The sequence below is a fragment of the Sorex fumeus genome, unplaced genomic scaffold (assembly GCF_029834395.1).
Source record: "Sorex fumeus unplaced genomic scaffold, SorFum_2.1 ptg000131l, whole genome shotgun sequence".
Lineage (NCBI taxonomy): Eukaryota > Metazoa > Chordata > Mammalia > Eulipotyphla > Soricidae > Sorex > Sorex fumeus.
The window spans coordinates 2,381,222-2,405,373 of NW_026606188.1; positions in this window are offsets into that span (position 1 = coordinate 2,381,222).

Here is a 24,152-nt window from a genome sequence, read left to right on the forward strand (position 1 = left end):
TTTTTTTTTCCCCAAAACTGTCACCAACAGTTGCTTCATATCTTTTTGTTATGGGCCATTCTTATATTTTTGCTGCTCTTTTCTTGTGTTAGTTGCATATCTCTAATAGTTAGGTGATAACTTTTTTTTTCATGTGTGCACATTTTTTTAATATGGTGGCCTGTTGCTGAGTAGGGTGAGTTCTCTTCATATTTTGAATATTTGACCCATGTCAGATATGTGAGTTTCTAATACTTATCATAGTAAATTGTCCTTTGCTTTGTTAGTTTTCTTTGCCATACTAAAAATAAAAACCCTACTCAGCAACAGCCCACCATATAAAAGGATTTATATAAAAATATCCCAAACTAAGCTTATAATCTTAAATAACAAAAATTAAGTGTTAGGACATTTTGAAATTTTCATGTTCTGTTAGCAGTTAAAGTTGGTACTACGATGTTGGAAAAATACTTTTGTATATCTGCCAAAGTTCAACATCTCCATATCTTTTAATCCAGCAACTCAATCAGGAATATTGTCACTAGAAGGAGGTATATACTGTAAGGAACATATCAAAATACCACAGAAATTCTATGCTTATGAAAACCAAGGATCAATAGCAAAATGTCTATCAAGAGAAGAATGTATTAAAATGTTATAATTTAATCATAAAAATATGATTAATGGAAAAATAAATATAGAATCATGAAATTCTATATCAGTGAAAATGACTGATTACAACCCAACTAAATTTTACAAATAAAGCATTAAATGAAGAAATATAGACATAAATATTTATAGATATGTATATATATACTTATAACAGTATTTCATTGTATAAAATCAAAATTAATATCTTGTAATATAAATAATAACTTTTTGAGTAAGATGCAGGTAGTGATCATGAAGTAAATTATTTTGGTACTAGTAAAATTCTCTATATTTATCTAGGAGTTGAGAATGTGTATGTCTATTTGTGGCAATCCATCAGTCTGCACAAATTAAGATTTATGCGTGTTTTTGATATTCATGTGAGATTTCTATTTGAAATGTTTACTTACAAATAAGACAAAAATCATATACCCAATCCTCTTTGGGGTATTTTTGATGCAGGAATTAATTCAATAGTTTGTTATTTAGTATTCATCAGTTGAGCTTAATTTACAAAGTAACTGCACTTCAAATACCATCCCCAACTGCCTTGTTAGTTTCATAAAGTTTTTATTCAACAACTAGTCCACTGGCACAAATGGTGCTAAGGTCTAAAATATAAATTAACTAAGAAAATTTAAATGATCAAAATTGAATGAAAGGCAGTTTTGTGAGAAGGACACAGATCATTATAACATTGCAGGAACAGGAGCAAGGCCATGTGGCCTGGGAGTTTCAAGATTTTTGAGAGCAGACAATTACTGACCTTAATCATCAAGGAAGAAGAACTTCAACATGTAAAAGAGAGCAATGAGGAAGATGGTAAGTAAAATGGAGGTGGGCAGGAGTAATTGTACAGCAAGTAGAGTGTTTGCCTTGCATGCCTCCAACCCGAGTTCGATTCCCAGCATCCCATATGGTCCCCGGACTGTCAGGAATAATTCCTGAGTGCAAAGCCAGGAATAACCCCTGAATATTGCTGGGTGTAACCCGAAAAGAAAAAAAAAAAGGGAGGCATGAGTGAAGATTTGGAACTGTTCGACCATGACTCAAAGATTTAGCTATACATACATACATAAACTCTGAAAAAAGTTAAGAAGATAGATACTGGGACGCATGAGATGCATGCTAGAGTCTTGACTTCCTAACTTGCATGCTTTAACCACTATGACATCTATTACCCTCCATCTTTCTTGAAGATTGTTTCCTCAAACAAAGACTTAATTTTCAGAAAAAGTTACAAAAGCCTCTTTGGAATTTTAGGATTGCTGAGATACAGGTATCTTGACTTTCAAGGAGGATCACTTGATCACTTGATCACTTGACTTCCCATTAATCTTAGATTTGCTCGAGTGGATGCCAGCAACATATGGAGATATGTCCCTGTCGCATGCAAGTGAGCCCAGTGGCATCTGTTCATTCTAGGAACACGAAGAACCACAAACCGATCATTCAGGGTTTTGAAAAAAAAGTCTGACTATCTGGTAGGTGGGCAGCCATGCGGTCTTTTGAAGTCCCGTGGAATCCAGTTGGTAACTGTTCTACTCCAACGGTTGTCTCCACATCTCATTACGTGTAAAGCGCATCTGATTTTTGATGCCTTGGCAAACAAGACAATATCCCTGATTCTTGATTGTCGATGGAGGTCAGAACTCCGGATTCTTTCCCTCATTTGAGTGAAACGTGATACTCTAAGCATAGCTCTTTCAATTCCTCTTTGGGAGACGCCAATAGGGTTCTCATCCTGTTTGCATAGGGCCCAAGTCTCTGAGACGTATGTTAATGCAGGAAAAACAGTAGAATCGAAGAAATGTGCTCAGAGCCGGAGGTTCTTCGTCCTCTTAGCTATTTCTTTGACGCTCTTGAAGGCATTCCAAGCTGCTCTTTACTCCTGCGCAGCTCAGGTGCCAGGTCATTCGTCATGTTGACTTCTCGACCTAAGTACACATAACTGTTGCATTCGGAGATGGTCATTCAGTTGAGAGACAATGGAGCGTCAGGAATGAGGCTGTTTCTCAAGAATATGGTCTTTGTGAGATTCAGCTGTAGTCCGACATTTCCATACTCATGGTCGAAGTCGGCCAGCATTTGTGCTGCTTGGCTAATGTTTGGGATTATTAGAACGATGTCATCATCAAAGCAGAGGTGGGGTAGTTGCCGACCATCTATCTTCACTCCCATTCCTTCCCATCCCAGTCATCACATGACGTTCAAGAGGGTGGCACTGAAGAGTTTCTGTGAAATAGTATCACACTGCAGAACCCTTTTCTTGACATCAATGAAAACTTTGTAGAATGGTGAGATCCTTGTAGTGAATCCGTAATACAGCTCAAGAAGGATCCTGATGTATTGTGTTTGATTGCCCTGATTGGCTAGGGCTTCAATGACCACTTCCGTCTCAACAAGAATCAAAGGCCTTCTTTAAATCAATGAACGTTAGACAGAGCAGCATCTTGAACTCCCAACAAACCTCAATGAGCTTGGATATTGCATGGATATGGTGTATGGTGCTGAGTCCTTTGTGGAACCCGGCTTGCTCACATGGTTGTCCTTCATCTAGTGTTCTGCCAATCCTATTCAGGATGGCTCAAGTGAACAACTTGTAGATGATAGTCAATAGGCAGATTGGGTGATAGTTGCCAATGTTCTGGATGTCTCCCTTCTTGTACAGTAGTACAGTCCTGCTGTTTTTCCATTGGGACTGAACCTTGCATTCAGGCAGGTAGCATGTGAAGAGCTGAGCCAGCATATTGATGAGTACTGACGGTAGGTTCTTCAGGTGTTCAGGTCTGACCTTGTCTGTGCCGGGTGCTGTTCATTTCTTTTCTGATGAAATGGCATGTTGGATTCGGAAGAGAGAACTTTGGGAACAACATATTCATTCTGCGGAATTTGGTATGTGGGTGGTTAGACATGGCTATCAAAGATATCTGAGTAGAAGTCATGGATAATCTTCTCAATTGCCTTTATGGAAGATGTGATAGATTCATCAGGACATCGGAGGGCAGTCATCTTGGTCTTGTAGTTGGTTAAGGACAGGCAGGTGTTACAAATGCTTTTCCTGGCTTCTGCCACATCTACCAGCACTTCTGCTCTTCTCTCTTTGAGGTCTTCCTTTATTGCATCTCTGCACTGCTCTGCAAGCTCAGACATTCGCTTCAGTTGCCTGAGGCATGGGCCAAACCACTTTGGCAAATAAGCTAAAGAGTTTTCAAAGACAGGGGGTATGGTGCCACCAGCAGGTCAATTTGTACCTGTGAGGCAAGTGCATCAGCAGCCTGATGGCACCATCAGGTTTTCAGATACCCCAAAATTGCTGCTATGCCTTTGGACAGACCCCCAATATTTGGGGCAAACTTTACCAAGAAAGTTAATGGTTAAAAATTAGGTATGTGGGAGATACACCCACAAACCACCTCCAGCTCAGCTATATAATTGGAGGCATGGCCTCTCTGGTTCCTGATCAAACCGCTTAATGGCCATGATCCCAGAGACTCAGAAACGAATCTCGGAACCCAAAGGCTTTTGACAGAAATGCGTCCTGTTCCTGCAGTAGGTTACTGGTGCTGGGCCACTCCAGGTGGGAATAGGTTTCGAGCCTTGGCCTTTTCCCCTTGGCAGCCCAGTGACCACCATCCTCCAGAGGTCACTGAACAGTCAGGTCTGGGCTTACAGTGACAAGACATGCGGGGCCTCACCAGATGGAGGTGGAACCAGCACTTTCCTCCCCATCCCAGTGAGACTCCCAAGTCGCTGCCTACAAATGGCCTCTCTGGCTCCTGATTAAGCTAATTAATGGCCATGATCCCAGAGACTCAGAACCAAATATCAAAACCCAGTGGATTTTGGTAGAAATGCATCTGGACCACAAACAAGGTGACCGCCACCTCAGAGCTTCTTGGAAAGCCAGTATGAGCCAGTGGTGACGGGGCAACTACAGTCTCATGGGAAGGGGGATGGTACCGGCTCATTCATCACGCCCTACCGAGGTCACGAGTTGTCTCCCACCAGCAGCTTTCTGGCACAGCCATGGCTCCAGAGGCAAAAGGACTTAAATCAGAGCCCAGCAGCTTGTGGCAGAAAAGTGAATGGACCATGGTTAAACTATGGTGCCATGCCTCCCTGGGAGGGAAAGGGTGTTGCTCCTTTTCGCGTTTCCCCCCACTCCTACCCCCCGTCCCCGGCAGTAAGGTGGCTGCCACCTCAGAGCTTATAAGTAAGCCAGGTATGAATCGGCATTGATGGGACAACTGCAGTCTCATCGGAAGGGGAGGGGGGCGGTACTGGCTTGTCATTCGCGCCCTACCGAGGTCGCGAGTTGCCCCCCATGAGCGGCTCTCTGGCACAACCATAACACCAGACGCACAGAAACCAATCTCGAAATTATCTGGCTCTTTGAAGAAATCCAAAATCGCGGGGCCGCTATTGTGGCGACGCTAGATTATATGATTCTCATAACCAGCTATAGAAAACAAAGTATTTCACAATGCCTTTTCAGCAATTCTCATTGTTGGGGGTGGGGAAATTCTAAACAACAATGGTGCATCTTTTGTCAAAATAATGAATGTAATTAATGTAGAGAATAGTTAAGTGGAAATCATCTGCTTTAGAGGCTTTGGGAGGGGTGGGAGTGGGGGTATATTGGGTGGGGTTCTTGGTGGTGAAAAATGAGTAGTGGTGAAGGGAGAGGTGTTTGATCATTGTGTGACTGAGACTTAAACTTGAAAGCTTAGTAACTGTTCCCACAGTGATTTAATAAATAAATATAAGAAGATAAATAAATAAATAAATAAAATTATGAAAAAAAAGTAAGATGGAGTTCATGCCCAATTCAATCAGCTAATCAGTGGCTGAATAAATAGCAGTACTCCTACATATAAAAAAAAGAGAAAAAAGGAGTTTTCAAAGACAGGTGCTTTTTTTGTGGCTATCTCTCTCTTGGTGCTCCTCGCACAATCATGGAGGTGCTAAACTATTCGATCGTATTCCTCTTCAATGTTGTTCAAGGAGGATGAACATGCAAATGTGGCTCAAACGTGCATGCACGTTAATGAATGTTGTACACAATTATGTCTGTACATAATAGGGTCTTGGAGAAACACTGATAAATCCTAGTCCAGATGAGGAAGCAATTGCTCTTGTTGATTTAGAGGTTATGATTTATTAGATGTACAATGTTAACAACCATTTATGTCTTTTAATTTGAGGAAGACCAACCTTTCCTACTTTTGTTACAAACATGCTGTATATACAAAGACAGCTCTTGTAGAATATGTCAAGAATTTTTTCATTTAGCTCATTTGTTTTGGAAACTAAATTACTTCAAGTGTTTCAAATATATATTTATATTTTCACTTTAGATATGTTGCCTTGTAAGTAATATGTATAATTTATGTAGTGGAAACAAGGTTAGATAGAAGCAGGAATACAAATTCAAAAATTGTATGTGATCATACATAAACAAATGATGTTTATGGAACATCCAAATGATATACATATCTTACAACTTAGATAGAGATAATCACCTGGTAATCCTTTGGTTATGTCATGATATCCAAGTTACTAATACAGGCATATTCACTTGTATTAAACATTAAAGACTTTCAAGTAATTCTAGAATAAGGTGAATGATTTACTTTGACAGTCTTCAAGTCCTTGATTGCTTTATGTAGATTTCTTGCAATGTATGGAAAAATATAGAACCAAATCAAAATGAGTGTTAATTAAGGAAAAAAATGAGACAGACACCACTTTCTAAAGTTGTTTTTGCTAATGGCAGAAGATGACTAAAATCCTTTGGTTGGGTTTTGTAGATTTACTATCTATTTTGTATTTATATCAGATGTAAATAAAAGCCAATGTAATAGGAATAGAGATGATTTTTTTAAAAGTCTAGAAATATTGTCTAGGAGTCCTGTAGAAGATGAGATCATAATGATAGTGATAATGATTATTATAATAGTTTTATCTCTTATTATTGGGTTTCTAACAGTAAGAATTTTACTTTTTAAATTGTTTAAAGTAATACTGCATTATAACATATAAATTTTAGATCTACTCATTATAAGCCATGTATTGGTATATAGTAGTTAAATTTATCACTAAAAATTTCATTCTATCACCAGGTAATTGGGTCTGTTACCTACTCACCCACCTTTCTTTCTGGTGATCACTAATTTAATCTTACATCCTAAAATTTTACTTTTGTGTTCAGGCATTCATTTTACCTTCTCTACATGCCATATATAAGTGATATAATACAATATTTGTTTTTCTCTATATAAATTATTTAGTCTAATACCTTCTCTGTACATTCATTATATTTTTAAATGGTAGAATTTCTTTTTCATAGTCAGTTATGCCCCATTATATATTTATACCCATTTGTGTTTGTATGATATCAGGAAATCTAACCCAGAATCTCACACGTGCAAGGAAAATATGAAGACCTAGTACCCCATGTTTATTCCAATATGTCAATGACACTTAAACCACATTCTTTTTCGCCACTTCTGTCAGTGCTCAGGGATCACCCCAGTTAGTGCTCAGGGCACAATAAGGGGTACAGGGGATTGAACTTGCATCAAGTGCATGCAAGATAAGCACCCTACCTGCTGTAGGATTCCAGACCTAAACTTTCTTTATGAAGCTTAAAGGTAGGCTAGAGGCACAATATAGCAAATAAGGCACTTGCTTTACACACACTGAACCTATTTCGATACCCAGGTTCATGTGTGGGACTCTGAGCATCATTGGGTGTGGTCCCAAACCAAAATAATAAAATTGAAAGTCCATCATTCCCAACTGGAGAAAAGAAAGTCACTACCCAATATTTAAAAAATTCAAAAGTATTAAATATTGGAACTAAACCCCAATTTCTTTTCATTAATACCCATGTCACACTGATTAATATATGCTTTTACTACCAATTATGTATAGGGGCATGTGGAAGTTTATCCTGAATAAAGGGCACACTTACTTTCTTCTTACTGTTTCTCATATTTTATCAGTAGGACTATGCCCTAAAGCATCATATTAAACTCTTGTCTGTGATTTTTTTTCTTTTTTTAAATTTTTTTTTTAATAGCAAGACATCATGAGGTACAGTTGCAGACTTACACATTTTTGTGCTTGGATTTCAATTATACAATGATCAAATACCCATCCCTCCACCAGTGCCCATTTCCCACCACCACGGATCCCACTATCCCTCCCATCCCCCATCCCCCCCCCCCCATCCCACCTTGCCTCTGTGGCAGGGCATTCCCTTTTTTTCTCTCTCTCTTATTGGGTGTTCTGGTTTGCAAAAGAGACAGTGGGTGACAATCATGTTTAGTCTATAGTCTACTTTCAGCATGCTTCTCCCATCCTGGAAGGATCCTTCCAAGACCTTTATTTGGTGTTCCCTTCTCTATTGTTTGTGATTTTTACAAACTTTGAGATACTTTATTTCCTTATTTTACATTTGCTTCTTTGCCTTAATTAGCATGGCGATGCACATATCATTTTTATGGTGCAAGATTATGTACTTACCAGGAAAATTTTTAGGATGAAAGAGGACTTTAGTAATGTAAATTAAACCAAATACACATAAAGAAGCTATGCAAAATATGCCTTGTTTTAATTGTAAGCATATTGTGTGTATATAAAATAAGCTTTCAATTATAAACCTAATTTATGTATGTATATATATATACAGATATATATAAACATATATTTAAACAGAGTGATAGGCATTGGACTGTTATTATTGATGATCCTTAGAGTTTCAAAGCATATTTTGTATAAGAGAAAATCTATTTTCATAAAATCGATAACAAAAGCATTCATATTTTACATAGACCACCATATTCCTTTGAGCTATACTCTTAGAATTATGTTTTGATTTAGAATTAAATCAAACTTCAACCAGAAACCTTATAGGTTTAATAAAAAAAGATACTGACCCTCAAAATAGCTTTGAAGAAGTCAAAATATTATATATCCCCTAAGATGTATTTTGACTTGCACATGGCTTGCATAAAGCCTTAAAATAGCCATTTATTTACATGTCATGATTTATTTTTTAGAGATTTAATTCAAATGTTTACATGACCCTCCACCACCACCATTTTAAACCCAAATAAATCAGATCAGCAAAGTAGTTTTGAAAAACTGTACTTGTGGATAGCTCACAAGATATCTTTATCATCATTATTGATCACTTTCTCATTCTTTACATATGAGCATAGTTTCTTTTCCTTTTTATAACAATTTCTTTCATTATTCTGGTAGCAATATGGATTATCCAACAGCTTAACAAACATGTTCTTTGTCTTTTTCTTGTTTAAAATATGCTGGTGCACATGAATGTGCATATAATGATGGCAGTGATATCGTATCCATTTTTAGATCTAGTGCTTAGATTATCAGAAGAAAACCTGGTGATTCTGTTGACTAAATGAATAAGCTAAAACTAAGATTCTATGTGAGGAGCCTAGAAAAAAGCCTTTGACGAATGAATCTTCTTGAAGTGTTGTCAAAGAAATAAGTATAGGAGAAGGATAAATGCCATATAATCTCATTTGTGTGTGGTTTATAAAGAAAGAAAGCAAGGGAAAAAATGGTATCTAATGACAACAAATGTTTGAAATTTGACTAAGAACTGAGGTTACCAAGCAATTTGGTGAAGTAAAGGTGATCTAGAAATGACTCTAAAGAGTGGTGGAATTGGTGACATTGGATATAAAAAGCATCAATGAAAACAAACTATAAACACTATATTACTTCAACTAATTAATGAAATAAAATTTTATATAGACATGCTATAAATAGGAATGTGTTCTGAAATGAGTTTTAGTTCTTGTTTTTATACATGCCACAGATACCAGGATGTGAAAATTAAATTATCAATTCAAAATTAGAATGTTAATTTGCTTGATGTAAAAAGCTAGTTTCCAAAGATCAGATATGTAAGGAGAATTAAGAATCATTTAGATTGGTTCCTAAGGTTCTTTAGATGATGCATATAAATGAAAAACAACATAGACAAACTTTTGTGCAAATATTTTGATAGATATCACCAAGTGTGTCTAGTAACAGTTGAAAAGACCAGAAATCTTCCATCTATGAGATCACAGTCTAGGTGGAGATGAAGCACAGGGACATGAAACATTACATTCCCTGAGAGAAACATCAGTAAAAGAGATGAAATAGACAAATGCTCTCAAGAAAGATTAATGAAAAAAGTCATGGAAAACCGTTGATACCTGGTGGTGCATTTGGAGCTGGAAAATTCTATGCTGAAGCTACTGTAATTAACAAGTTTGTATATGATGGTGACTAGTATTTAAAAATTTCTAGGAAATAAATATTCTTAAGAAACTAGAAACCTTTAATATCAGAGCTGATATGTAGATACTAGGATGAAAATTAATTTAAAAATTCACAATAAGGTAAGCCCTGACAGTAGTTGAACTCTACAAAAAGAAGACATCCAACCCCATCAAAAAATGGGGCTATGAAATGAACAGAAATATTCTCAAAGAAGATATCCGAATGGACCAAAGAGACATGAAAAAGTGTTCTTCATAACTAATTATCAGGGATGTACAGATCAAAACAACAATGTGCTATCCTCTTACACCACAAAGACTGGATCACTTGACTTCCCGTTAATCATCAATTTGCTTGAGCGGGCACCAGTAACATCTCCATTTGTCCCTGTCGCATGCTAGCATAGCCCAATGGCGTCTGTTTGCTCTAGGAACACGAAGAGCCTCAAACCGATTGTTCATGATCTTCACGAAGAAGTCAGACCATCTGGTTGGTGGGCTGCCACGTGTTTTTTTGACATCCCGTGGAATTCAGTCTGTAACAGCTCTAGTCCAGTGGTCGTCTTTAAATCTCATTACGTGACCAGCCCATCTGATTTTTGACACCTTGGCAAATGAGGCAGTGTCCCTGATTCTTCATCATCTCTCATTTGAGTGAAACGTGATATTCCAAGCATAGCTCTTTCAATTCCTCTTTGGGAGACCCAAATAGCGTTCTTATCCTGATTGTGCCCAGGTCACTGAGGCATATGTTAATGCAGGAAGAACAGTGGAATCAAAGAGATGTGCCTGGAGTCGAAGTTTCTTTGTCCTCTTAGCTATTTCTTCAACACTCTTGAAGGCGTTCCAAGCCACTCTCTTCCTCCTGCGCAGCTCAGGTGCCAGGTCATTTGTCATGTTGACTTCTCGACCTAGGTACACATAGCTGTTGAATTCAGATATGGTCATTCTGTTGAGAGCGAATGGGGCATCGGGAACAAGGCTGTTTCTCATAAACATTGTCTTCATAAGATTCAGTTGTAGTCCGACTGACGGCAGGTTCTTCAGGTGTTCAGGTCTGACCTTGTCTGGGCCGGGTGCTGTTCGTTTCTTTACTGACAAATGGCGTCTCGGATTTCGGAAGGGAGAACATTGGGAACGACATATCCATCCTGTGGAGTTTGGTATGTCGGCAAGTGGACATGGCTATCAAAGAGATTTGAGTAGAAGTCATGGATAATCTTCTCCATTGCCGTTCTGGAGGATGTGATAGATCCATCAGGATGTTGGAGGGCAGTCATCTTGGTCTTGTAGTTGGCGAAGGACAGGAATGTATTACGAATACTTTTCCTGGCTTCTGCTGCATCTACCAGCACTTCTGCTCTTCTCTCTTTGAGGTCTTCTTTGATCACATCTCTGCACTGCTTTGCAAGCTCGGACGTTCGCTTGCGGTTGCCTGAGGCATGTGCCAAACCATGTGGGTGAATAAGCTCAAGAGTTTTCAAAGACAGGCATATTTTTGTGGCTTTCTCTCTCAGTGTTCCTCACACAATCATGGAGGTGCTGAGCCAGTCGATTGTATTCCTGGTCAATGTTGTCAAAAATGACATCTTCCCATGTTGCCACAATAGTGCCAAAGAGCTCCCAGTTGGTGGCCGTTCTGGGAGTTCTTTTTAAACTTTGCAGCCCTTTCTCCCCGTTCTGTGAAGTAGAATTTTGCATGAAGGAGACGGTGTTCCGATCCCATTTGAAATTTTGGGACAACAGCGACATCGGTCAGGCAAAACCGGCGACTGAATCTGATGTGGTCTATTTCGTTGTGGAATCGTCCACCAGGAAACTCCCATGTCCAACGTTTAGATTTGGCCTTCTGGAACTGTCAGTTACCATGGATTGTTTTGGTCGATATGATGAACTCAGACAGTCTCTCACCCTATTCGTTCCATTCTAGGCCATGGGTACCGATGTGAAGCTCTTCAGCTGATCTTCTCGGTCCTATCTTGGCATTAGAATCACCCACAATGATCTTGTAGAAGGTGTGGTCTTCTTTATAGAACTTCTCCAGCTCCATGTAGATCAAGTACGACATCATTGGTCTGACTGAGACAAGAAGGCACCAAACTCATCATGCCGTTTTCAACACTGGAGAAGAATTGTTCCCGGGAACATGTGATAAAAGAGGTGTCAGAGGCGTCGGTGTCCTTGTCAACACAAACTTGTCCATGAGCACTGATTCATTCGAATGCCTAACAACCTGTATCGGACATTTACATTTGAATAGATGTAGCTCACTGCTGGCAGTTTCTATCTTCGTTGTCTACGCACCAACATCTAATTATGATGAAGGAGAAATTGAGAAGTTCTACCACAAAGACATTGGATATAAAAAGCATCAATGAAAAGAAAAGAACCACACAGAAAAGAACAAAAGCAACCGGTATTGCCGCGGAAGTGGCGAGAAAGGGACTCTCCTTCACTGCTGGTTCAGCCTTTTTGGAAAACAGTATGGATGTTTCTCAAAAAATTAGAAATTGAGGTCCCATTTGACCCAGAAATACCACTTCTGGGAATATATCCCAGAGAGGTAAAAGAGTATGGTAGAAATTACATCTGTACTTTAATGTTCACTGATGCATTGTTAACAATAGCCAAAATCTGTGAAAAACCCGATTGCCTAAGAACAGATGACTGATTGAGGAAAATCTGGTACATCTATACACTGGAATACTATGCCACAGTTAGAAAAGATGAAGTCATAAAATTTGCGTATAAGTGGATCAATATGGAAAGTATCATGTTAAGTGAAAAGAGTCAGAAAGAGAGGGACAGAGATAGAAAGATTGCACTCATCTGTGGGAGACTTAACACCAAAAAATAGTAGAGACAAGGAGCAGGAGGTTTGCTCCATGGCTTGAAAGCAGGCCTCACATGCTGGGGGAAAAGGCAGCTCAGATAAAGAAGGGAACACCAAGTAAAGGGTGTTTGGAGGACTTGCTAGGGTTGGGAGAGACATGCTTAATGTCGACTATAGATCAAACACAATGGCCATTCAATGCCTATATTGCAAACTACAACACCCGAAAGGAAAGAGAGAACAAAAGGGAATGCCCTGCCACAGAGGCAGGGTGGGGAGGGGCATATGAAGAGGGGGTGGTAGTAGGGATACTGGGATCATTGGTGGTGGAGAATGGCACTGGTGGAGGGATGGGTCATTTTATGACTGAAACACAAGTACAAAAGTTTATAAGTATGTAACTGTACCCCCACAGTCATTCACTAATAAAAAAATAAAGTAAAATAAAAAATAAAATAAAGTAAGCCCTGAGCACCACTGGGTGTGGTCCCCAAAACAAAACAAAAATTCACAATTAAAAGTAAAATGGATGATCTGTGTTAAAGAGAAGCAGATCACTCCAACATAAAAAAGGTAGATCCAGGCACATATGCTGCCGGAGCCCATGTGCTGCTTGCACCCACGTGGCCGAGTACATGTGGTGCCTGAGCACTTGTGTTACCCGCATCTCCCCTCTTGAGATGTGTACTTTTATGCTTTCCTATATAATGCTGGAATGTGTGTGGGATCTCTCTCCACCCTTGGAGAAGCCCTTGTTCTCTCTTGAGCGTGTTACTCTGTCTCTCTTACTCTCCACTCTCTCCCACTTTCTCTTCCTCCTTCCCTTCAAAAACCATCCAAATAAAACCTGTTTTACTGCAAAAGAAAAAAAGGTAGATTCAGAAACTAGTGTGAAAAATTGATGGAAACATGAAGAAGCATTTCATGTTTAACAAACCAGAGTATAACATGACTTCAGTATAAAAAAAACAACCAATGGAAGTCTGTGTGCACATGCGTAGCAAGGGCCCCAGTCCCATTCCAGTTGCTGTTTAATAACTGTTCATGTTTTTCCCTTCTTGCAGTTCAGGATTCAATCAGGGTATTTTCACAAAAGCTATTTGTCAAATTAAAATATACTAAATATTTGAGTGAAGAAATTAACTTCCTGAATGCAGAACTTTCTTTTATTTATTGTTTTATTTCTTTGAACATTTAAAGAATCATCAATGATGTTTTACGCTTAGAATTCATTCTTGAAAAAAGGATTCTTCATGTCAGTCACATCAACTGTTTTTCGAAAATATAGATAGAGTGTAAATGTCTAACGGGGCTTGCCCTTCACTACGATCTAAAGAATATAACCTCTTGGAATGGAGTGATAGCAAAGCAGTAGGGCATTTGCCTTGCATGCAACAGACCCGGCTTCAATGCCCCCATCCCTATTGGAGACCCTGGCAAGCTACCAACAGTATCCAACAAGCATGGCAAAGCCTGGCAAGCTCCCTGTAGAGTATTTTATATGCCCAAAACAGAAACAACTCTCACAATGGAGACGATCCTGGTGTGCACTCAAGCAAATCAATGAACAATGGGAGGACAGTGCGACAGTGCTACAGTGCTATAACCTCTTGGGCTGGAGCATAGTATAGCAGGTAGGAAGATTGGCTTGCATGTGGCTGATCTGGGCCAAATCCCTGGCACCGCATATGGTCTCCAACCCAGAACCACTGTGTGTGGTCCCCCACACAAACATAAAATATAATTTATCCTATTGTCCAGTCAGTCCTTTGTATTTAATAATCAACAGAGATACAGCCTCTAATACAAATGATAAAGTTGCTGAAAGTCCTACTGATATCTTCCATATTCAGCGTTAATTATACAGAACTATCTTTAAAAAATAAATCCAAACTCTATCTTCGTGAATATTAACTACAATTTCTCAATCATTCCTTCTTTAATAATTTTAAATTTTTTACTTTGAATATATTATTTATCATTTATCCACAATATTAATGATTTTCAAAGTTTGCTTTAATACCTTTATATTGTATAAGCCCCACCATAATATTTTTCAAAGTATTTATTGGTGACTTCCCACCTGATTTTTATTTTCCTCCAGTAATGAGCAATAGCACAGCGGTAGGGCGTTTGCCTTGCACGCAGCCAACATGGCCGACCCAAGTTCGATTCCTCCGCCCCTCTCAGAGAGGCTGGCAAGCTACTGAGAGTATCTCGCCCGCACGGCAGAGCCTGGCAAGCTCCCCGTGACGTATTCGATATGCGATATGCGAATATATCATATTCGATATGCCAAACACAAGTAACAACAAAGTCTCCAATGGAGACGTTACTGGGCCCACTGGAGCTCGAGCAGTGATGATATTTTAACTGTAGCACTGCACTGTAACATTCTCCTCCCATTGTTCATTATTTTGCTCAAGCAGCACCAGTAATGTCTCCATTGTGAAACTTGTTACTGTTTTTGGCATATTGAATATGCCCTGGGGAGCTTCCCAGGCTCTTCGGTGTGGGCGGGATACTCTCTGTAGCTTGCCAGGCTCTCCGTGAGGGATGGAGGAATCAAACCCCAGTTGGCCACGTGCAAGGCAAACGCCCTACCTACTAAGTCTAGTAATTGGTTTCAGTCAATTCATTTGCTTTAGTAATTCATATTGCTACTATCCTATGAGGGAACAATATGGTAATTATTTTCCACTTCCTTATTTTGCACAGTCACTTCAAATTACATCTATTTTGTACAAAAACTATCAACTGAACTTCTTTAATGCAGAGCTGTGTTCGATTACGTATACACAAAACTTCTTAATCCAGCCATCTCTCAGTGGACATTTAGGTTATTCCTGTTTAGGCTATTTTAAATACTGCTGCTATGAATATGTAGGTTCATGTGTCATTTTGAACCAATGTTTTTATATATTGCAGCAATTGTCTATGAATAAATTGTTGGATTATATAGTATTTTATTTTTTAAAAAAATTCACCAGATTTCACTCACCAGGTACTGCCCGATGGCAGGGCCCCTTCCCGGGCCAGCGTGGCTAACTAGTTCCACTAAGAACAGCTGGTTTTTACCCTTGTTCTGCGGGGAAGACGGGAATTGAGGCAAACTGTGCGAAAACAAAGCTGAACTGCTGCGGGCATTCTCTTCTCACTCACCAGGTACAGCCTCGTGGCAGGGCCCCTTACCGGACCCACGGCCAAATATGAGGCCATGAGTTATTCACTGCATATCCCATAAGAACCATAAGTTACCCTTTTAGATGGAACTTTCACTAGGTTAGCTTAATCACCAGAAACACTTTAGCCAATAATCCATTAAGCCCATTTCAATTCATTCTGCATCTCAAGCAGAATAGTAGCAGTGACCGTGAAGGTATAAACCTCACTGGTCACAATGGTAAAGCAACATAAAAGTCCACCAAGCTTTCTTATTGAAGAGGCTAGCCCAGAAGACAACAACAGTAATGAAGTGCTAGACAATCTCTCTGACAAGGAATTTAGAAGGGAGCTACTGAGGATGCTTAGGGAGCTAAAAGAAACAATGGAAAGCAATGCCAATAAAAGAGAAGAGAATTTGAAGGTAGAAATGAGGAAAATGCAAACGGAAATGTTAGACCTGAAAAACCTGGTAGGCAAATTGAAAAACTCAGTGGAAGGCCTCAGGAACAGAGTAACACCTGCTGAGGACAGAATCAGTGAACTCAAAAATGAAGTGCAGAGACTCTCTAGAAAAGAGACGAAAATGGAAAAGAGACTCACAATTCAGGAACAGATGGCAAGAGAAGATAGGGATGAAGCCTAGACCATAACATAAGAATTATTGGAGTACCAGAGGGACAGAAAGAAAACCCTAATGAAAAAGAAACTGTCAAAGACATCATTGCTATGACATTTCCAGAGCTACAGAAAACATGTGACCATATTCAGGAGGCCTAAAGGGTACCAGCTTGAAGAAATCCGAATAAAATTACCCCAAGACACATCCTGATCAAAATGACCAAAACGTTAGATAGAGACAAAATTCTGAAAGCAGCAAGATCAAAGAAAGAAATTGTCTATAAAGGAGGATTCTTAAGATCCACAACTTATTTGTCTGATGAAACCGTCATGGACCGAAAACAGTGGTGGGATATAGTGAAAAAACTCAATGAAATAAATGCCTCACCAAAAATACTTTACCCAGAGAGACTCTTATTCATAACAGAAGGAACAACACACAGCTTCACAGACAAACAACAGCTCAGGAACTTCATAGACTCAAAACCATGGCTACAAGAACGACTAAATGGGCTAATGTAAAACAAGACAGGGCCCTCAAATACACCAAATTTCAACATAAAAATGGAACAAAACCCCATAACAATAATCTCTCTCAATGTCAATGGGCTAAACGCACCAATTAAAAGACACAGAGTGGTAGGATGTATTAGAAAATTGAACCCGACATTCTTCTGCTTCCAAGAAACACATCTCAATAGTCAAAGCAAACACAGGCTCAGAGTCAAAGGATGGAAAACTATTCTGCAGGAAAACAGTTCTCATAAAAAAACTGGGGTAGCCATCCTAGTATCAGACCACATTGATTTCAGACGGAAGAAGGTCACAAGAGACAGTGAAGGCCATTTATTATTGATCAAGGGATCTGTACAACAGGAAGAACTTACAATACTAAATGTATATGAACCTAATGAAGAACCAGCAAATTACTAGAATCAACTATTTATAGACCTGGAGAAAGACATTGATAGCAACACAATACTAGTAGGAGATTTCAACACCACTTTATCACCTTTTGATAGATTAACCAGACTCAAGCTTAACAAGGATATACTTCATCTGAGGGAAAAAATGGAAGAAAGGGATTTAGTAGATATATACAGGACACTTCATCCTCAAAAAGCTGAATACACATTCTTCTCAAGCATGCATCGAACATTCTCCAAGATAGACCACATACTGAGCCACAAAACATGCCTTCATAAAATTAAGAAGATAGAGATTGTATCAACAATATTCTCAGACAATAATGCACTGAAATTAGAAGTAAATTACATACACAAACAGAAAACTAAATCAAACACGTGGGAACTAAACAGTTCACTATTGGAGAACAAAAGGAAATTAAAATATTCCTGGAAATGAATGAAATGAGGACACGAGTTACCAAAACTTATGGGACGCAGCAAAGGGTGTGTTAAGAGGAAGGTTTATAGCTCTACAAGCATTCCTCAGGAAGGAGGAGCAAGCCGACATAAGTAACCTAACCTCACAGTTTAAGAGCGTGGAGAAGGACCAGCAAAAGGAGCCCAACCCCAACAGGAGGAAGGAAATACTAAAACTCAGAGCAGAGATTAATGAGATGGAAACCCAAAAAACAAATCCAAAAGATCAATGAAACCAAGAGCTGTTTCTTTGAGAAAATAAACAAGATCGATAAGCCTCTAGCAAAACTCACAAAGAAAGGAAGAGAGAAAACCCTAATAAACCGAATCAGAAATGAGAAGGGGAAAATTTTAACAGAAAATACAGAAATCCAAAGGATCCTCAGGGAGAACTTTGAGAAGCTTTATGCCACGAAACATGAAAACTTCAAGGAAATGGATAGATTCCTAGATTCCTATAGACTCCTAAGGCTGAACCAAAAAGACCTGGAATACTTAAATAGACCTATCACCATCAAGGAAACTGAAATGGTAATAAAAAGTCTTTCCAAGCACAAAAGTCCCGGCCCAGAGGGATTCACTAGTGAATTCTTCCAAATCTTTAAAGAGGACTTACTCCCAATACTCTTTAAGCTTTTCCACAAAATCGAAATATCGAAAACACTTCTGAACAGTTTCTACGAAGCAAATATCACCCTGATACATAAAGCAGACAGAGATACTACAAAGAAAGAAAATTACAGGCTGATATCCCTGATGAACACAGAAGCAAAGATCCTCAACAAACTATTAGCAAATAGAATCCAACGACCAATCAAAAAGATCATACACTAAGACAAAGTAGGATTCATCCCAGGGATGCAAGGATGGTTTAACAATTGGAAATCCATCAACATAATCCATCATATCAACAGGAGAAAAGATAAAAACCATATAATCATATGGATAGATGCAGAGAAAGAATTTGACAAGATCCAGCACCCATTTATGATTAAAACCCTCGCCAAAATGGGGACAGAGAGGACTTTCCTCAATATAGTTAAAGCCATCTACCACAAGCATACAGCAAGCATCATCCTCTATGGGGAAAAACCGAGAGCCTTCCTTCTAAGATCAGGGATGAGACAAGGATGTCCACTCTCTCCACTGCTGTTCAATATAGTACTGGAAGTACTTACAATAGCGGTTAGCCAAGAAAAACATATTAAGGGCATTCAGGTAGGAAAGTAAGAAATCAAGCACTCACTATTTGCAGATGATATGGTACTATACTTACAGAATCCTATATCCTCTACCAAGAAACTGCTGGAAACAATAGACTTGTATAGTAAAGTTGCAGGCAATAAAATCAATACCCAAAAGTCCATGGCTTTCCTATATGCAATCAGTGAGAGAGAAGAAAGTGACATGAAAAAAACAATCCCGTTCACAATTGTGCCCAGAAAATCAAGTACCTAGGAATCAGCTTAACTAAGGAAGTAAAGGACCTGTACAAAGAAAACTACAAAATGTTGCTTCAGGAAATGAAACAGGACACGAGAAAATGGAAAGATATAACCTGCTCATTTATTGGGAGAATTAACATTGTCAAAGTCAATACCTCCCAAAGCATTGTACAAATTCAATGTGATCCCTATAATGATACCCATGACATTTTTCAAAGAAATGGAGCAAACACTCCTGAAATTCATATGAAACAATAAACCCCCAAGAATAGCTAAAACAATTCTTGGGAAAAAGAAAATGGGAGGACTCAATCTCCCTAACTTCAAACTCTACAACAAAGCAGTAACAAAACAGCATGTACTGGAAGAGCTGCAGACCAGTGGAACTGGGTTGAATATACTGATATCTTGCCCCAAACATATGATCATCTAATCTCTGATAAAGGAGCAAGAAAAGTGTAGAGAAGGAAAGACTTTTTTAAGAAATTGTGCTGGTAAAACTGGATTACTATGCAAAATATCGGCTCAGATCTCTCCCTAACACCATGTACAAAAGTAAGATCAAAATGGATTAAAGACCTCAACATCAGACCGGAATCCATAAGGTACATTGAAGACAAAGTTGGCAAAATCCTCCATGACACTTAAGCTAATGATATCATCAAAGATGTAACATCACTGAACAAGCAAGTGAAAACATAAATAGACAAATGGGACTATCTTAAACAAATGGGACTATCTTATAAAGCTTCTGCACCTCAAAAGAAACAGTGACCAAAAATACAAAGAGTCTACAGAATGGGAAAGGATTTTTGCCAAATACACATTCAACAAGGGGTTGATATCAAGGATATATAAAACACTGGTTGAACTCCACAAAAAGAAAACATCTAACCCCATAAAAATGGGGCGACAAAATGAACAGAAACTTTCTCAGAGAAGAAATCTGAATGGTAAAAAGGCACATGAGAAAATGGTCTACATCATTAATCATCAGGAAGATGCAGATCAAAATCACAATGAGATGTTATCTCACACCACAGAGACTGACCCACATCCAAAAGAACAAAAAAAACTGCTGTTGGCGTAGATGTGGCGATCACGTCCTTCACTGATGATGGGAATGCTAACTGGTTCAGCCCTTTTGGAAAACAGTACGGACAATTCTCAGAAAATTAGAAATTGAGCTCCCATTGGACCCAGCAATACCACTCCTGGGAATATATCCCAGAGAGGCAAAAAAGTATAGTCGAAGTGACATTTGCACATGTTTGTTCATTGCAACACTGTTTACAATAGCCAGAATCTGGAAAAAAACCTAAATTCCTGAGAAAAATGACTGGTTAAAGAAACTTTGGTACATCTACACAATGGAGTACTATGTAGCAGTTAGAAAAGATGAAGTTATGAAATTTACATACAAGTGGTACTACATGGGAAGTATCATGCTAAGTGAAATGAGTCAGAAAGAGAGGGACAGACATAGAAATATTGCATTCATCTGGGGAAAATAAAGTAACAAAATAGGAGACTAGCACCCAAGAATAGCTGAGATAAGTACCAGGAGGTTTACTCCATGGCTTGGAGGCCAGCCACACATGCTGGGGGAAAAGGCAGCTCAGATATAAAAGGGAGCACCAAATAAAGGGTGTTAGTAGGATCGTCCCAGGATGGGAGAAGCATGCTGATGTAGACTATAGACCAAACTCGATTGCCACTCAATGCCTCCTTTGGAAATCACAGCACCCAAAAGGAGAGAGAGAACCAAAGGGAATGCCCTGCCACAGAGGCGGGGTGGGACAAGGGGGATGGGATGTGGGAGAGATACTGGGATCCCTAGTGGTGGAGAATGGGCACTGATGGAGGGATGGGTACTTGATTGTTGTATAATTGAAACCCAAGCACAAAAATTTGTAAGTCCACAACTGTAACACATAGTGTTTCACTAATAAAAATTTAAAAAAAAAATTCACCATCCTGTTTTCCCTAGTGTGAAGGCAATCCCCTGCTCTCTCCACAGAAGTCTCTCAAATTCTTGATGTTGCAAATAAATTTGCTCGAATAATAAATTTAATATAAATAAATATTTAATAAATTTAATATAGTTAATTCTCTGTAGTTTCAGTGATATATCACTGTCAATTATTCACATTGTATTTTATTTATAAGTGATATTGAACATTTTTATACTTCTTTTGACCATCTGTATGTCTTATTTGAAGAACGTCTATTCGACTCTTTTTCCCAATTTTGGACTGAGTTGCTTCTTTTTTAAGTTGTGTGAGTTCTTTATATGTCTTAGATATTAACTACTTGCCAGGTGTCTGGTGTATAAATATATTTTCACAGTTGGCAGGTTGAAGTTTTGCTAAAACTTGTTTTGCTGAGTAGAAATTTTTAAATCTGTTGAACTCATTAAAAATTATTTAATTACTGAATTACAATTTTACAAATATATTTATGATTGAGTTTGAGGCATATATTCTTCCAACACTAGTCCCTTCACCAGTGCCCACTATTCCCCACGAGTGTCATCAGTTTCCCTTCTGCTGCCCAACCTGCCTCTGTGGTAGGCATATCTCCACTGCTCCATTGTCCAGATTTCATTCCCTAATTTATCCATCCCCCACCCCTGCCCCAATGGCAAACTTGTTAGTGATTATTACTTCTCCTGCTCTTTATTTCTATTGCCATTGGGCATTTGATATTCCACTACAGAATTTCTTTATTCCCTGCATGGGTCTGGAGGGTTCCATGTTGTACTCATACTCTTTTGTTTCTCTTGCCTGTGGAGAAAATTTATTCTTTCTATTTCATTGACTAAAGAAATACAACAAACTTCTGTATATTGGTTTCATACCCTGCCAATTCATAGTCAATTCAGTAATTTTTGTGGTTTTATAACGTTTCCTATGCATATTATCTGATCATTTTTAAATAATAAAAGTTTTATTTTTTCAATTTTGTAGAAACAAAACAATTAGTTTTACTATAATCTTTAAAATTATGCTGCAAACAGTGGCAATAATGGACATCCTTGTCCCCTCCCTATCTTAAAGGCATATTTTCTTATGACTAAATATGCTAATTGACTGTATATTATATATCATGTTGAGTTCGTGCTCCTTTATGTTACCAATTTACTGAAATTTTACAATTCATTAATGTTAAATCCTGTAAAATGCTTTTCAGCATCTATTGCTAAGATCATGTAATTTTATCTTTCATTAATGTGCTTATATTAATTTGCAAATGTTGAGTCATTTTTACATCACTGGCTGAAGCGATAGCACAGCAGGGTAGGGAGTTTGCCTTGCACGTGGTGGACCGGGTTTGACTCTGTCCCTTTTAGAGAGCCAGGCAAACTATGAAGTGTATCCTGCCTGCATGGCAGAGCCTGGCAAGCTCCCCGTGGCATATTCGATATGCAAAAAACAGTAACAAGTCTCACAATGGAAACATTACTTGTGCCCTGCTCGAGCAAATTGATGAACAATGGGAGGGCAGTGCAGTGTTACAGGTATGAATCCCACTCAGTCATAAAGAATGACTCTTTTGGTGCATTGCTGAAAATGATTTGACAAAATTTTGCTGAATACTTTTTATCTATATTCATCAGAAATATTGCACTATAGTTTGTGTGTGTGTGGTTGTCCTTTATTGGGATAGGGCTGAGTGGAAATTTTGACCTCATCAAATGTGTTTAGTGTTATTCCCACTCAGATTTACAGTGAAAGTTTGAGGATAATGAGCATTAGTTTTATTTTGGAAGAGTAATAGAATTTATAAGTGAGACTATCTGGTTCTTAATTTTTCCTCTTTTTGTTTTGTTCTGTTTTTTGTTTTTTGAACAAGACAGAGTCTCCTACCCTATGCCTGACTGTCTCCACCAGGGCCCAACAGCTGAAGACCACCGAGGCCCAGCCAAGGCCATGCTGGGAGCACTCTCCACACACTTGGATGAGCCTCACGCATAAAAGAACTGACAGAGGAACCCAGGTGTGTGGGACCCGGGGCTGAGATCTCCAAGCCTGCACAGTTTGGGACTGGACCTGCCAGTAACTAGACAGTTACACCCACCAACTGCCATGTAACTCCAACAACGGCCAGGATCCAGAGATCATCACACTCAGCTCCCGGAATCGCGCGGCCGCATTCGCGGCCGCACGACATCTTATCATCTCATTCCTAATTTGGTCAAACTGGCAGGCTACCATATGTAACATGCCCACACGGCAGAGTCTGGCAAACTCCCCGTGGTATACCCAATATGCCAAATACCAGTAACAATGATGGGTCTCATTCTCCTAACCCTGAAAAAGCCTTGAATATGGCACTTTAAAAAAAAAATCTCAGGGCTAGGACGAAGAAGACGTTACTGGCACCTGCTCGAGGCAATCGATGAACAACAGGGTGGTCGTGATCGTGATCGTGATCGTTTTGTTCTGTTTTTTGTTTGGGGCCACACCCAGCAATGCTCAGGAGGTACTCCTTCTGCACTTAGGAACGACTCTTGAGAGTTCTTGAGGTATCATATGGGATGCTGGGGATCAAAAGCAAGCACCTTACCAGCTGTATTATTGATCATATCCCATCTGACTGCTTCTTTGATTCCTAAAGTGTGGTTGGTCTGTGCTGCTTATTTCTTCCTGACTCAATCATAGAAAATTATACAACTCTAAAATAATTCCATTTATAAGAAGGTATAAGAAGGTATTCAGTTTGCCCATAAAAGTCAAATCTATCTCTAATACTAGCTATG